We start from the raw sequence: 13,112 nt of genomic DNA on the forward strand, positions 1-13,112 counted from the left end.
GACTAACAAAGCCAGATGAAAACCATCCTCATTTTCAACTTGGATGTCTAGCAGCTTGACCCTTTTGAGTGTAGGTTACTGTTGGAGAGAGGTTTGGAAGTGAGATTCCTACTTTCCAGTAGGAGAGTTAAGTGCAATGGTGATTGCTACCAAGCATATTAAAACTTGGTTAGGGTTATATCTGTCCTCATCCACCTTTAAATAAACATTCTCCATGAAAATGCTTAGGCTAGAATAAATCACAGACACTTAGCTTCACAAATAAGTGAACATTTTACTCAGTTTCCAGAAGTTACAGCAAACAAGTCATCATCCATTAAGAGTAGGAAAAAGATGATGAAAAAGGTTCCAGATGATTTAAAAAGAGAAAAAAGTACTAGGTTTCCTTACAAAAGGATCATTCAGTATTTGGATTAGCAAAGATGCAGGCTATAAAATCTCATTTTAGAGAGAGTCAATTCACTTGCATGAAGGAGAAAAAGACTGAGAATGGAGGAGGGAACAGAACCTGCTAAGCGATACTCACACTGGTAACTTGAGCTCAGGGACCAGGTTAACCCTTTCATGCACACAAGTTTGATTCAATAACAGTTACTTCTTTTAGAACAGCCAGAGATTCTGATGCAATGGAACTCGACAAGTGAAGAAGAAAGATGCCTGTGTACTAGAGACTCATAATAAGTGATATCCTAAAACAGGGTTCTAGGGATGTGGGTGGCGCTGTGGGTTAAACCACAGAGCCTAGGACTTGCCGATCAGAAGGTTGGTGGTTCGAATCCCCGCGACGGCGTGAGCTCCCGTTGTTCGGTCCTTGCTCCTGCCAACCTAGCAGTTTGAAAGCACTTCAGAGTGCAAGTAGATAAATAGGTACCGCTCTGGCGGGAAGGTAAACAGCGTTTCCGTGTGCTGCTCTGGTTCACCAGAAGCAGCTTAGTCATGCTGGCCACATGACCCAAAAGCTGTACGCCGGCTCCCTTGGCCAATAAAGCGAGATGAGCGCTGCAACCCCAGAGTCAGTAACGACTAGACCTAATGGTCAGGGTTCCCTTTACCTTTAAAACAGGGCTCTACTGAAAGCCATGACTTGGTAGATTGCATCTCAGGGTGTATGAGAAAGTTGGAGGTGATTCCCTTTTCTTGCTTAGCCATTTGTATTCAGTTTGGTATGTTGAAGGCTACAACTGAGTACAATGCCTGTGAGTTTTGAGGTGTGGTGCTCCTTAACTGAGGGTTCCTTAACAGGTGAATATTTCATGTCAATTGTTTATTTTTACCTGTTAGGTTTATATCACACATGGAAACCATGGCAGGAATATGTATTTAGCCGTTTGATTACAGTTCATAGCATAAATTGAAAGACTGGGTACTATAAGGTGTGCACCTCCATGGTACTACTACTTTAATATATTTGGAGTATATTGTGTGACAGCATAATGTTTCATGTGATTTCCATTGGTCCAGCTGAAGCTGATCTTGATTTCTATTACTATTACTATTACTATAGTTTGAGGCTAAAGGAGCTGGATATGACTCTACTAACTGAAGGCTGAAAGTTAGCCAGTGGAAAAGAAACGTGGGGGAGAGGGGGGTGGAACAAAAGAAGAAAACCGTTGCCTCTTGAGTTGTAGGAGATGATTTGACAGTTGGCTTCTCAGAGGGATATTTAGCTGGAATCGATGTTAGGGGATGCTAAGTTGGTTGGTCCTTTTTACAGTGATAATAAATATACCTAAAGCAAAGAATAGAAAAGGGGGGAACATACATGATTCAAGTCACATATATCATGTTCTCCATAATTTTTCAAGCCTGTAGCCCTCAGCCTTGTAACACATTATATAGCAATTTAAGGAAATGCAGCATCTTGTGTTACCAGAGGGTTGTTTGGGGTTTTCTTTTCAGAAGATTTGTCACCAGCAAAGGATCATTCACTTGCAAAATGATTTTGACTGAGTTGATGTGAGGCTTGGGCTGTTAAAAGTCAGTTGCTGCAAATTAAATAATCCACTACTCAAAATTTGTTGTTGTTTAGTCGTGTCCGACTCTTCGTGACCCCGTGGACCAGAGCACGCCAGGCAAAATACCTCAACTACTCAAAATACCTAAGTAAAATAATGTGGGCCAGTGTGTCTAGATGATGTGGACACGTGGGGAGGGGGGAGGGAGGAGGAGATAAAACTTCCTGTTACTCCTATCTACTTCTGCTCTGTGAACTAATTCCTAGTCCTGGGAAACAAATTTTAAATTTTGTCTGCTTCATTAATATTTTCTTCAGGCAGGAAAGATACTTACCATTCAGTAGCTCATAAATATCCTTTATTTAATGTCTTTCTTCTTTAGAATAAAGAGGAGTGATCCAGCAGTATTACAGCTGCTTTGCAGCAAGTAATCTGTTCATTCTGGTTTAGCCATCTAGAAACCTGTAGTTTCTTCCCGGATACCGTAAGCCTGCAATTTAAATGGGGATTACGTTCTAGGGATTGCGCTTAAAGCTGAAACCACATAGAGTCAAAGCACATCAGGTTCAATGGTGGGAGAGCCAAAGTCATTATTGTTGGCATCCATCTGCCTTGAAAACCAATGGAGTGTGCCTCCAGGGATGGAGTCAAATCACTGTGTTAGCAGCACCAAAGTGAAATCCCTGGGGCACAAGCCTGGGCAGTGTATATGGAGGTCCTGGACTGCCCAGACGACCAGACCGCCCTCCAGCTTCTCTGATGTGGTCCAAATGAAAGCAGAACAATACGTTTGGCACTAACTCGGTTGCCGGAAGAAGGTGAAAAAGGTGCCATCCAGCTGTCTTAGGGACTCCACTCCGGATTTGTGTAGGGTCTACTCCTTAGTCTTTTCTTCTCCCAACCCGCCCCCCCCTCCAAGGCAGCAGAGGATTAGGAGCATAGTTTTCCTTCTTCTAGATGGGCTACCTTCCCAGGTTGACAAGCCCTATCTGCTCCTCACTTTCTTCTACAGCATGTGCAGAAACTTCCTTCTTGACCATTGGACCCCACTATTGATCTTGTCTGCTCAATCCACTGGTGCCTTTTTTCCCACATGCAGGGGAAGATCAGCCAGCCAGTTGAAGCCATTCCCAGGGTGTGGCCACTGCCTCACGCTGATAGCTTTTAGGAGCCACAGCCGAGTGCAGGGTGGGGACCAAAGGTGGACAAACTACTCTAGAAGGAATCTATTAACCGCTCTCCTAACACTCCATTAGTTAATAGTTTACTTTTATAGAATATCTCATAGAGCAGAAACATCTAGCATCTAGCAATGACTTGGATTTGCTAAATAGTGCACTTTGGCTAGCATGGAACCAACAACAGAGAGTTTTCATACCACCTTGTAGTTCAGCGCTTTTTAGTAGAAACAAGACAAACCCATTCAAGTGCTAGGTCTTAAATGCTGAGGTATGAAGTGGAAATGTACATATGAAAAAAATCTTTTTTAGTTGATGGTGAAATGCTGCTTGAACTGGAATAATTTCTCTTAAGCAAAAACCAAGCATGCAGATGCTTTAAACTGACAGAATTTGGAACTGTATAGTACATTACCTATGAAATGTATAGTTAATGTAACTTCCAATTTTCACATGTAAATATGATACATGGTATACGTTTATATTACAGTGCTTGTATATTAACATACAAAAATAAATTAAAATCCTAATCACTTTGCTACAATGTAGCTTCAGAATTATAAGCCAATCTGTTTTCCTTCTGTTTAATCTCTTACAAAGGCCATTTTCTTCCCCCTCTTTTGCTGCTGAGGCTTGTTAGTGTCTCATTTCTCTCTTTATTTTCATTTTCCTCCTCCTTCCCCTGCGTATATTTTTATCCCTGGGCCAATATCTTTCTCTCCCCCACAGGTTTCTATTTAGCTTCTAGGTTTCCCTTTAACAGTCTCCACTTCCTGTCTCATTTGCTTACTCCTGTCTTCTCTAATATTGATTCCTGCTCATGCTGCGCAGTCACTCCTAATGATTTTTGACATTTTTAAGGGCAGAATGCTTCCTTGCACACTCCATCATGATTCTCCCCTGGCAGATACAAGTAACTCCCACTGAAGTCAGTGAGAGTTATTTGTAATCCTGGAAGGGGAGAGAAACACTAACCCTCAAAGATGGCTCCAGGGGTATTGGTCACATTGGACTGGTGCTTAAAGGACTAAGAAAGCTGTCTCCCATCAATGAGTGGAGTAAAATGGTGAATGAAGCTCTTCATACCCAAGGTTTGTCTAATCCACTTGTTTGGGGATGGGAGGAATTTTTTCCCAAATGAGATTAGCTCTCCACTTCCCAACATTAGATAGATCATGTTTCTTGGTCATTTGCTGTTGGGTGCCTCAACTTGTTTGCTTAATATTTCTTTTAAAAAATTGCTTATTCCTCAAGCTAAGAGATATTTTGGTGCTTAACAATACTCATAATGTTGTTCCTTATTCTAATCATGTCTTTGTCTTTTTATGTGGCCCCCTTTTCTTTTTCTGTATTTAGGAGTTATAGATGAGTTTTGATTTTGAGAGTATTCTCTTGATTTTGTGAGAATTAGTTTGAAGACTACTGGTGCTCTTTTACACTAGCTGACTAGTCCTTTACTCCTCTTGTATCTGTGAAAGTCATGCAATGGAAGAAAATGAAATGGAAGATTAATTTCTTGTTTTTTGTTGTTTTTGGTGGCTCTGTCCACTTGAACAAAGGAACATAAATGAATGCCTTATATCAAGTCACTTCATATGTTCATCTAACCCAGAACTATCTAATCTCAGTGTAAGCAGGTCCCCATTGTCTTGGGCAGAGTGAGATATTTCCCTTCCACAGTATCTGAAATCCCTTACCTGATAATGCGTTTGATTGAATCTGTGGCCTTCTGAATACTAAATTGGTCCTTTGCTGTAGGATTTATATCTCTTCTCTATTTAAAAAAGAGAGAGAACACATAAGGGCTATGTACACACAATACTTTATTCTAGACTCAATGGAGTGCTTGTTTTTTTCCTCCATAGTCTGCACACAAAATCAAGATTTATTGCATATGTTTGTGCTTCTTGAGAAACTGGTTTGAATTCAAACTAAAAGCTGATTGCAGATTGATTCTGCATTACCCAGCAGTGTGTCTATTTGAAAACACAGGTGGTCCTAGCAGTGGGGGATGTGTATCCACACCTGTCCAATGGTGCTGTGGGTGGGCATGTACCAAGATCGCAACCACTGCTTCTTACTTTATTCACATGGGGCATGTGCAGGGAGGAAAAGGCATGGGTAACCTAATTAAGGGGTTCCAGTTACAGATAGGTAGCCGTGTTGGTCTGCCATAGTCAAAATAAAAGAATTCCTTCCAGTAGCACCTTAAAGACCAACTAAGTTAGTTCTTGGTATGAGCTTTCGTGTGCATGCACACTTCTTCAGATACACTTCTTCAGTGTATCTGAAGAAGTGTGCATGCACACGAAAGCTCATACCAAGAACTAACTTAGTTGGTCTTTAAGGTGCTACTGGAAGGAATTTTTTTTATTTTGACTAATTAAGGGGATAATTTTCAGACACATATCAAGTAACCTCACCAACACTTGTGGATGACAGGGTCCAGAATCAATGTAGGTTAGAAGTAGTGTGTTGAGGACAAGTATGAACACTTTCAGATTGATAAAATTTCATTTTTGGGGCTGCAAACAGGTTAGTGACTATACAGTCTGAGTCTTAATTGAAAGCCTACAAAAATGTATCCTTTGTGTGTCCTGCTCTTTGAAACAGTGGTTGAGTTCAGGTTTTCAAACATTTTCTTTGTGTGGGTTTACAAGGAAGAACAGGGCTGACTGGGAAATCTTAGGCAGTTGCCATGGTCTCTGTGCAGGTTGTTGGAGAGATTATTTTGTGCACTTCAGATGATACCCCCTGTAGGAATCTTTCTGGTATTTCCCGGGGTTGATGTTGCTTTTCCAGGTGTTTCCTCTCATTTGCATGCCACAGCTGACTGCTGAATACTTTAGCAGCTTGATAGCCTCTGGCTAGGAGCAAGAGCTTTCTGCAGTCTTACTGCTTTCTTTCCAGCAGAAGCCAGCATTTAGTGTGAGGCTGAGTTTATACAACTATAATTCACTCCTTGGGAAATAAAAAAAGGTGGGAGGGCTGGTATCAATAATGCCACAAAATCCACATACTTAAGATGTGCTATTTCATTCATGCTTTCAAGCCTTCTGATAGGATATTGTAAACATGCAGGGTTTTTATATCAGTTTTAAGCTAAATAATGCCTTACATAAATTGAATGCAATGCAATTTCTTTGCTTTTATTTCAGAGTTTATTTTCAGTCGTATTCAGCAATTCAGGGAAGTTACTGAGAAAGGGGACAGCGACAGAATGAAAACATTTGCTCTATAGAATTAATCAGTTCATGGACATGTAGGTATCATATAATTGTATGGCTGGTGGATTTTTGTTTTTTTGGTTTTTGCTGAATGTTCACAGCAACCAAATTACATTTGTCAAACTGAGAACGAAACTGGATGTTGCATGGGAAATTATGATTGGATTTTTCCACACAATGTAATTCTTCTAAAAGAAGCAAAAATAAAATGTTATCTTAAAAAAGTGCACGGGGGTAGAGGACTAGATCAAATCAGATCCCTAATCTGCCCCCTTCTGGTGGGCTAGCTTTGACTTGTGGGCAGGACCACCCATCTGTCCACCACCTGATGTCCTCAGGATGCCAGGTGATGGACACCTATCAAAGTTCACAGAAATTAACCTCAATACTCAATTAGTTCAATACTCTTGATGCCCTTAAGGTTAGCCTGGAAGCTTCAGTTTGTGCAAAAAAAAGGTAGGTTGAAGTGGAATAGACTACCACTAGTATATAAAACTATGACTGAACAACCTACAGTAGCTGCAAATATTTCTCTGGACCAAATATAAAGTTTTAGCAAGGGGCCTGAAAGAATTCAACACCAGGTCGTTTGAAAGATAATCGCAACCCCTTATATACTTGTTTGACAGCTGTGCTCATCAGAGGAAGCTCTTCCATTGGTGCCTAGGACATCTGCTCCATGACAAGTCAAAACCAGACCTTTAGCATTGCAATACCAGTTGTATAGCTATTTCCACCCTGTACAAATTAGACAGGCACCAATCATATTGGTCTCTTTGTGCCTATTACATATCTAGACAGGCCTTTCCAGAGAGATGGTCTCAGCCATGCTTCTTATCTATTTTCAAGCATTAAATTACATATAAAGACTTTCTGAACATCACTTTGAATTTTCTGGAATATAAAGTGATTTGCCTTGGTTTTCCTCCTCTGATAGAATAATCACACAGTTGGGATAATAAGAGAACAGATAGAATGGTTCCCTGATAATGGTCTGCATTATGAATCATCTGAAATTCTATATGGCGATGCAGGTGGTGCTGTGGTCTAAACCACAGAGCCTAGGGCTTGCCGTTCAGAAGGTTGGCAACTCGAATCCCCGCGGCGGGGTGAGCTCCCGTTGCTCGGTCTCAGCTCCTGCCAACCTAGCAGTTCAAAAGCACGTCAAAGTGCAAGTAGATAAATAGGTACCGCTCCGGTGGGAAGCTAAACAGCGTTTCCGTGCCCTGCTCTGGTTCTCCAGAAGCGGCTTAGTCATGCTGGCCACATGGCCCGGAAGCTGTCTGCGGACAAACGTCAGTCCGTCAGCCTGTAAATCGAGATGAGTGCTGCAACCCCCAGTCTGCGACTGGACTTAACTGTCAGGGGTACCTTTACCTTTACCTAAATATAAAATGGTAAGTTTGAAGAAGTACCATTTGAAGAAGGAGGAGCAGCAGCTATAGGGCAGACTCCCCTCTAAAAAAAGAAGTTGTCTCAGTGAGGCCTCAGCATTCCCAGAAGCTACTGAATTAAGAGTAACAGCTGGCAAGCCACTCTGCTAACTTCTGATAAATTTTTGGAGCTTCCCACTGACATCAGGTGAGCTGTTGCTTTTTCAAAACCTGTTGCTCAGCACCTGTAGATCATTTGTTTTGCATTTTGAAAGTAGCGAGATTAGTAGCTTTGTGGTTTGGTATACACCAAATGAGCATTACCCACTTACTGGGCTGAAGTAAAGCCCAATTTTAAATTAAGCTGATTATTTGTATCCTCATCAACCACTTACAATTGCTTGACTGCTCCTTGTATTTACTTGTCTGTATTATTTGATCCCTCCAGAATGTTTTTAAAAGAACAAATGCTAATAGTTTTACAACCATCTGCCGAAGATAAAAAAATAAATACAGGATAAACTGAATATTCACGGTATGGCATTTGTTGTTAATAAAAACTTTGATTTCCAACCAGATGCTGCTTGAAAGAAATAATAAAATCCCCAAAGGAAATGAGCTTGGATGCTAACAGGTTTAGTCGTTGATCTGTTTTGAACATAATACTTAACTGTGATAAACTGAGGAAGTTTATTAGAAGGGAAGGGGAGTCTTTATAGCCCAAGGCTTCCTCCCATAATGCTAACCATAGTTTAGTGTTGCAGCTGAAAAAAGGCCAGTGTGAGGACTGATGCTCACATGGATGTATGCTAGGACGTAACTAAGTGAGAAACGCTACTGTACAGTGGTACCTCGGGTTAAGTACTTAATTTGTTCCGGAGGTCTGTACTTACCCTGAAGCTGTTCTTAACCTGAAGCACCACTTTAGCTAATGGGGCCTCCTGCTGCTGCTGCGCCACAGGAGTACGATTTTTGTTCTCATCCTGAAGCAAAGTTCTTAACCTGAAGCACTATTTCTGGGTTAGTGGAGTCTGTAACCTGAAGCATATGTAACCTGAAGCGAATGTAACCTGAGGCACCACTGTATGTGATTTGACTATACGTGAATAGGATTTAATGAGTCTATATTACATTTAGGTAGTGTAGTAGTGGAGCATAGTTTGCCAGCTTTCTTTCTTCTTAAGATTATATAATCTGATTCATGTATTCAAGTTGTTTACTCATTTTCTCTTCCCAACCCTGTCTCGTGTGGAATCACATAAAGAACATGACTGTGAAATCTGGGCAGTAAATGGATATATCATTAAGCTGTATACTACATATCTGCTCCGAAATAAGTTTGAGTTTGATCACACTTACTTGCTTTTGAGTGTGTACCGTATTTTTCGCCCCATAAGACGCACTTTTCCCCCTCCAAAAATGAAGGGGAAATCGGGGTGCGTCTTATGGGGCGAATGCCTGCAAGCCTCGCGCGCCCGGCAGGAGGTCCGACCGGGTGCGCGAGGCTTGGGGCGGCAGCCTGTCGCCCGAAGCACGGGGAGCCCTCTGGAGGGCTCCCCCTGCTTCGGGCGAGTGTCTGCAAGCCTAGCGCACCCGGCAGGAGGTCCAACCGGGTGCGCGAGGCTTGGGGCGGCAGCGGACTGCTTGCGCGCACCGAGAAGCTTGGGGCCAGCTGAGCTCAGCCCGCCCCAAGCTTCTCGGTGCGCGCAAGCAGTCCGCTGCCGCCCCAAGCCTCGCGCACCCGGCGGGACCTCCTGCCGGGTGCGGGAGGCTTGGGGCGGCAGCGGACTGCTTGCCGGCATGCAGAAGCTTGGGGCGCGCTGACCTCAGCTTGCCCCAAGCTTCTGGATTAGCGCAGCGCACCTGGGGGGGAAATAATTTTTTTTCCTTTATTTCCCCCCGTAAAATCTAGGTGCGTCTTATGGGCCGGTGCGTCTTATGGGGCGAAAAATACGGTATATAACTGCAGTCTTAGATCTGAAGCGTTTCTACACCACCTTCGATAAACCTGGTGTTCTCTTCTGCGCATAGTCACATTGAAGTTAAGCCACAGATTAAATACTGTCTATCGACAGACACACAAACACCATTTCTAAGCTGTCTAGAGAATTGCATTGATGAGTAGCCATACAAATTTAAAAATGCTTTCTAGTCTGGCATATTGAACATTCCAAACACAGAGAGGTCTTGATGCTAAAGTTTCACCATAGAAATAAAAAGTAACAAAGTGTAAAATAATGTCATCTTCCAGTCTCTGGCTGGTGGAAAAAGTTAATACATTGCTTTCAACAGTGACAGCTTTTAAAGAAAAATAATTTATGTAATTTGAAATTGGATAAATGTGTGTATGTTGTTTCCTCCCGTGATTTTCTTTCATTCACTAAACCGCTTATCATTTTTATTTTCTGATCAAAGAAAGCAAAATTCTTCAAATCTACTGTTACATATTTTCAATGACTACAACACACATCAGGACTTTTCATTAAACTATATATATTTGTATGGACTTCGTTGACATTTGCTTAAATTACAAACTACTGAGTCAGATTAACACTCCCAACACTGAACAATTTTGTAGTCATAGTAATAGTATGTTTTCGATGTAGATTTGTTTGATGAGCTAAATTAGTAGACTTAGTTCAGTCCAGCCCAAAATGAATTAAAGCTGATACTGCAAAAATTCTTCCACAGCTGAATAGTGCACAATGGATATGCCAAAGGATGCTGGGAGATAAATTCCAACAATTTACTTCTAGTCCCAATTGCTCTGGGAAGCCTATTTTCTCAGTAAGAGAAAATACACAGCTTTCTAGATGCTATTAGTTTGAAAAATTAAGGGTGGATGTCTTTTTGTGTGAGGCAAGTGGAACGTTAATGGCATCACAGGAGTAATAAAGAACTAAGCTCCTAACCTTATGTTTGAAAAGTCTGGGGTTGAAGGCAAAAGCTGTTCACTTAAAGAATGGACAGTGTGAAGCAGCCTTGAAAGATAGTATCTGTAGGCTAGGAGAAAGGCAGTTAAATAATCAGATAATATAAGCTACAGAGAAATGGGCCTTTCAGTCTTTGTAGAAATGTGAACTCTTAACCAAACAATGAAAAATATTTGAACTATGAGCACAGTATTTCTAGGTTAGAAATCCACTCCAGGCAAAGAACGAGATGAGATTAGTAGCTGGTCGGAAATGTATTTACTTACTTATTAGCATTGTTAATTCGTTTATAACCTGCATTTAGGTTGAAAGAATATACACAAATACAGAACAGCTAACAGTGTAAAGTTTCAACCAATATAAGTTATATCAGTTATTTTGATTTGGATAATTGTTTTTGTGTTAATGGTTGGATGCATAACTGATTTACTGGTTGTATACATACTGCTGTTTTTTGTAAACCGCAAGAATTAAAATGTGTGTGTGTGTTACAGTAGCCTTCTATTCCTCTAAAAATTGAGGGAAGCGTTAACCATCAGTAGCAGTTCTATTTAGCTGATTGCAACTTGTGACTAGGACTTACATTTGTTAATGTGCTGGAAGCTGCCCAGAGTGGCTGGGGAAACCCAGCCAGATGGGCGGGGGATAAATGATGCAATTATTACCATTATTGCTGTGGTTGTAAACAGAGGCATTTGTGAGGGCGTTTAGTGAGGAAGTTTGAGGGAGAGTCCTGGGGTGCTGTCTCACAGTAGACATAGGATCAGGATGTTGTGCTAAACTACTCCTGCAGCAAATGCCTTGCAATAAAAGAAGGTACAGCAGCTTGAGGGCCTGCCTATTCACACTTCCACCTACTGGGAAAGAAGAAGGAGAGAAGGTGGAACTTCTCAACACCTACTTTGCCTTTGTCTTCACCCCAAAACAACAATGCTGTAGCTGCTGTATCAGCTATCTAAGTTGCCACCATGTAATTTGGAAAACACTGTGGCAAGGGCTTTTTATCAAGGAATTAATGTCTAAGCAGACCAGGAATTACTTAATAAAATAGCATTCTCATATGAACTAGTATAGTTTATCTAATGCTACCCAGGAATGAGCAGAACAGACTTCCACTCATGCACTAGGACTGAACCCTCATCTGTTCATCCCTGCAACCCCCTCAAAATCTGCTCTGGAGGGTTGGAGGGCAGTCTGTAGCAGCTTTTACAGGCTTGGGGGTGGGCTTACTGGAGAGGAGAGGAATCTGTCAGATTTTCAGAATTGTTTTTGAGGAACTTGGAAGAGACAAAATAAGAAAGATATGTACAGAGCCCACTGTCTCTTCTGTGATGTTAGGTCTCTCATTTTGTTTAGATTGTGATTGAGTTTCATGACAACTGATGGTGGATGTGCTGCAGCGAAATGGGACTTTCTGTACACCACAGAGAGAAGAGGCCTGACAAGTATGAATCGCTAGGCTGAGACGGGCTCTTGCTTTGTTTTTGTGTGTGACTTCAGTGTAGCAGCAAAATGAAATCACGTCCTAGTCTGACAAGGAGATACCCAATAACTCAATATGTGCTTCAGCTATTTAAATTCCATTTATCCCACACTGTGAACATTATGCATAATAGCCTCATTTGACAAAGTAACTTTGTACAGTAGGCTGCTTGCATATAAGTATTCTGCATGGTGCTTATCATATCAAAGGCTTTTACGTATATGTCATTCTCATGACATATAAGGAAGATGTGAGGCATTTCATGATCTGGCATGTTTTCTGGAAGAATGAGTGGTGAGTTGAGTTCATTTGTTGATCCCACTATCTTGCTTCTATAACTCTTCCTCTTGTAACTGCTTTCCCTCTTCTTATTTCCTCTGCTTTCACTTGTAATATAAATAAGGTGATTTCTGAAATACTACGTTTGCATAAGTTTCATTGGGAATATATCACAAAATGCCTCCTTGAAGACTAAATTAATGTCAAGTAATTCCTTTTACAAGGACTGGGTGCTATATATAGTGCATCATGTTTTGCAGGGAAGTTAGAGGTACTGTACATATTTCATGAAAACTATGCAAGTATCAAGTGTGTAGCTCAAAAAAGAAGAAGCTGAAAATGGAGATCCATGTTCTGCAAGAAAGATATTAGTGCTTTTAATAGTACACTTCCTTACTAAGAACACCTGTTTAATTAATTATTTAAATGCATGACATGCAGTTCATTTTCCAAGGAACTCAGTGCAAAGTGGGTCAACCAGTTCCCCCATGATTCCAGTAGCAGAACTTTGGGAAGCAATAGTGTGGAATAAAGGCAATAGTTCCTTCTTTGGTAAGACCATTTATGTTGGAGTTATTTCTTCTAGGATAAAATTAAGTGGTCTGTGTTAAGTAGCTAGTGGTGAATTATTATTATTATTATTATTATTATTATTATTATTATTATTATTATTATTATTATTAT

General features: G+C 41.0%; 1 protein-coding gene and 1 long non-coding RNA gene across 9 annotated transcripts in view; one reads left to right on the top strand and one right to left on the bottom strand.

Annotated features, from left to right (window-relative positions):
• Positions 1–13,112, top strand: part of LOC308581527 (contactin-4) — a 527,693-nt gene that overhangs the window by 231,782 nt on the left and 282,799 nt on the right. Inside the window, exon 1 of one of the 8 annotated variants that reach the window (XM_081184025.1) lies at positions 6,380–6,395. The exons of the other annotated variants lie outside the window; for them this stretch is intronic. The gene's annotated coding sequence lies outside the window, so the exon portion shown is untranslated. Of the gene's footprint in view, positions 1–6,379; positions 6,396–13,112 lie in introns of those variants that run through there. 8 annotated transcript variants of the gene reach the window in all.
• On the bottom strand, positions 1,062–9,109 carry LOC308581708. Its single transcript, XR_014005199.1, has 5 exons — positions 9,093–9,109; positions 6,968–7,098; positions 4,831–4,907; positions 2,290–2,445; positions 1,062–1,729 (listed from the first exon to the last, which is right to left on the bottom strand). It is a non-coding gene; the product is annotated as an uncharacterized lncRNA (long non-coding RNA).

Source organism: Podarcis bocagei (genome assembly GCF_964188305.1).
Source record: "Podarcis bocagei genome assembly, chromosome: 2".
NCBI lineage: Eukaryota > Metazoa > Chordata > Lepidosauria > Squamata > Lacertidae > Podarcis > Podarcis bocagei.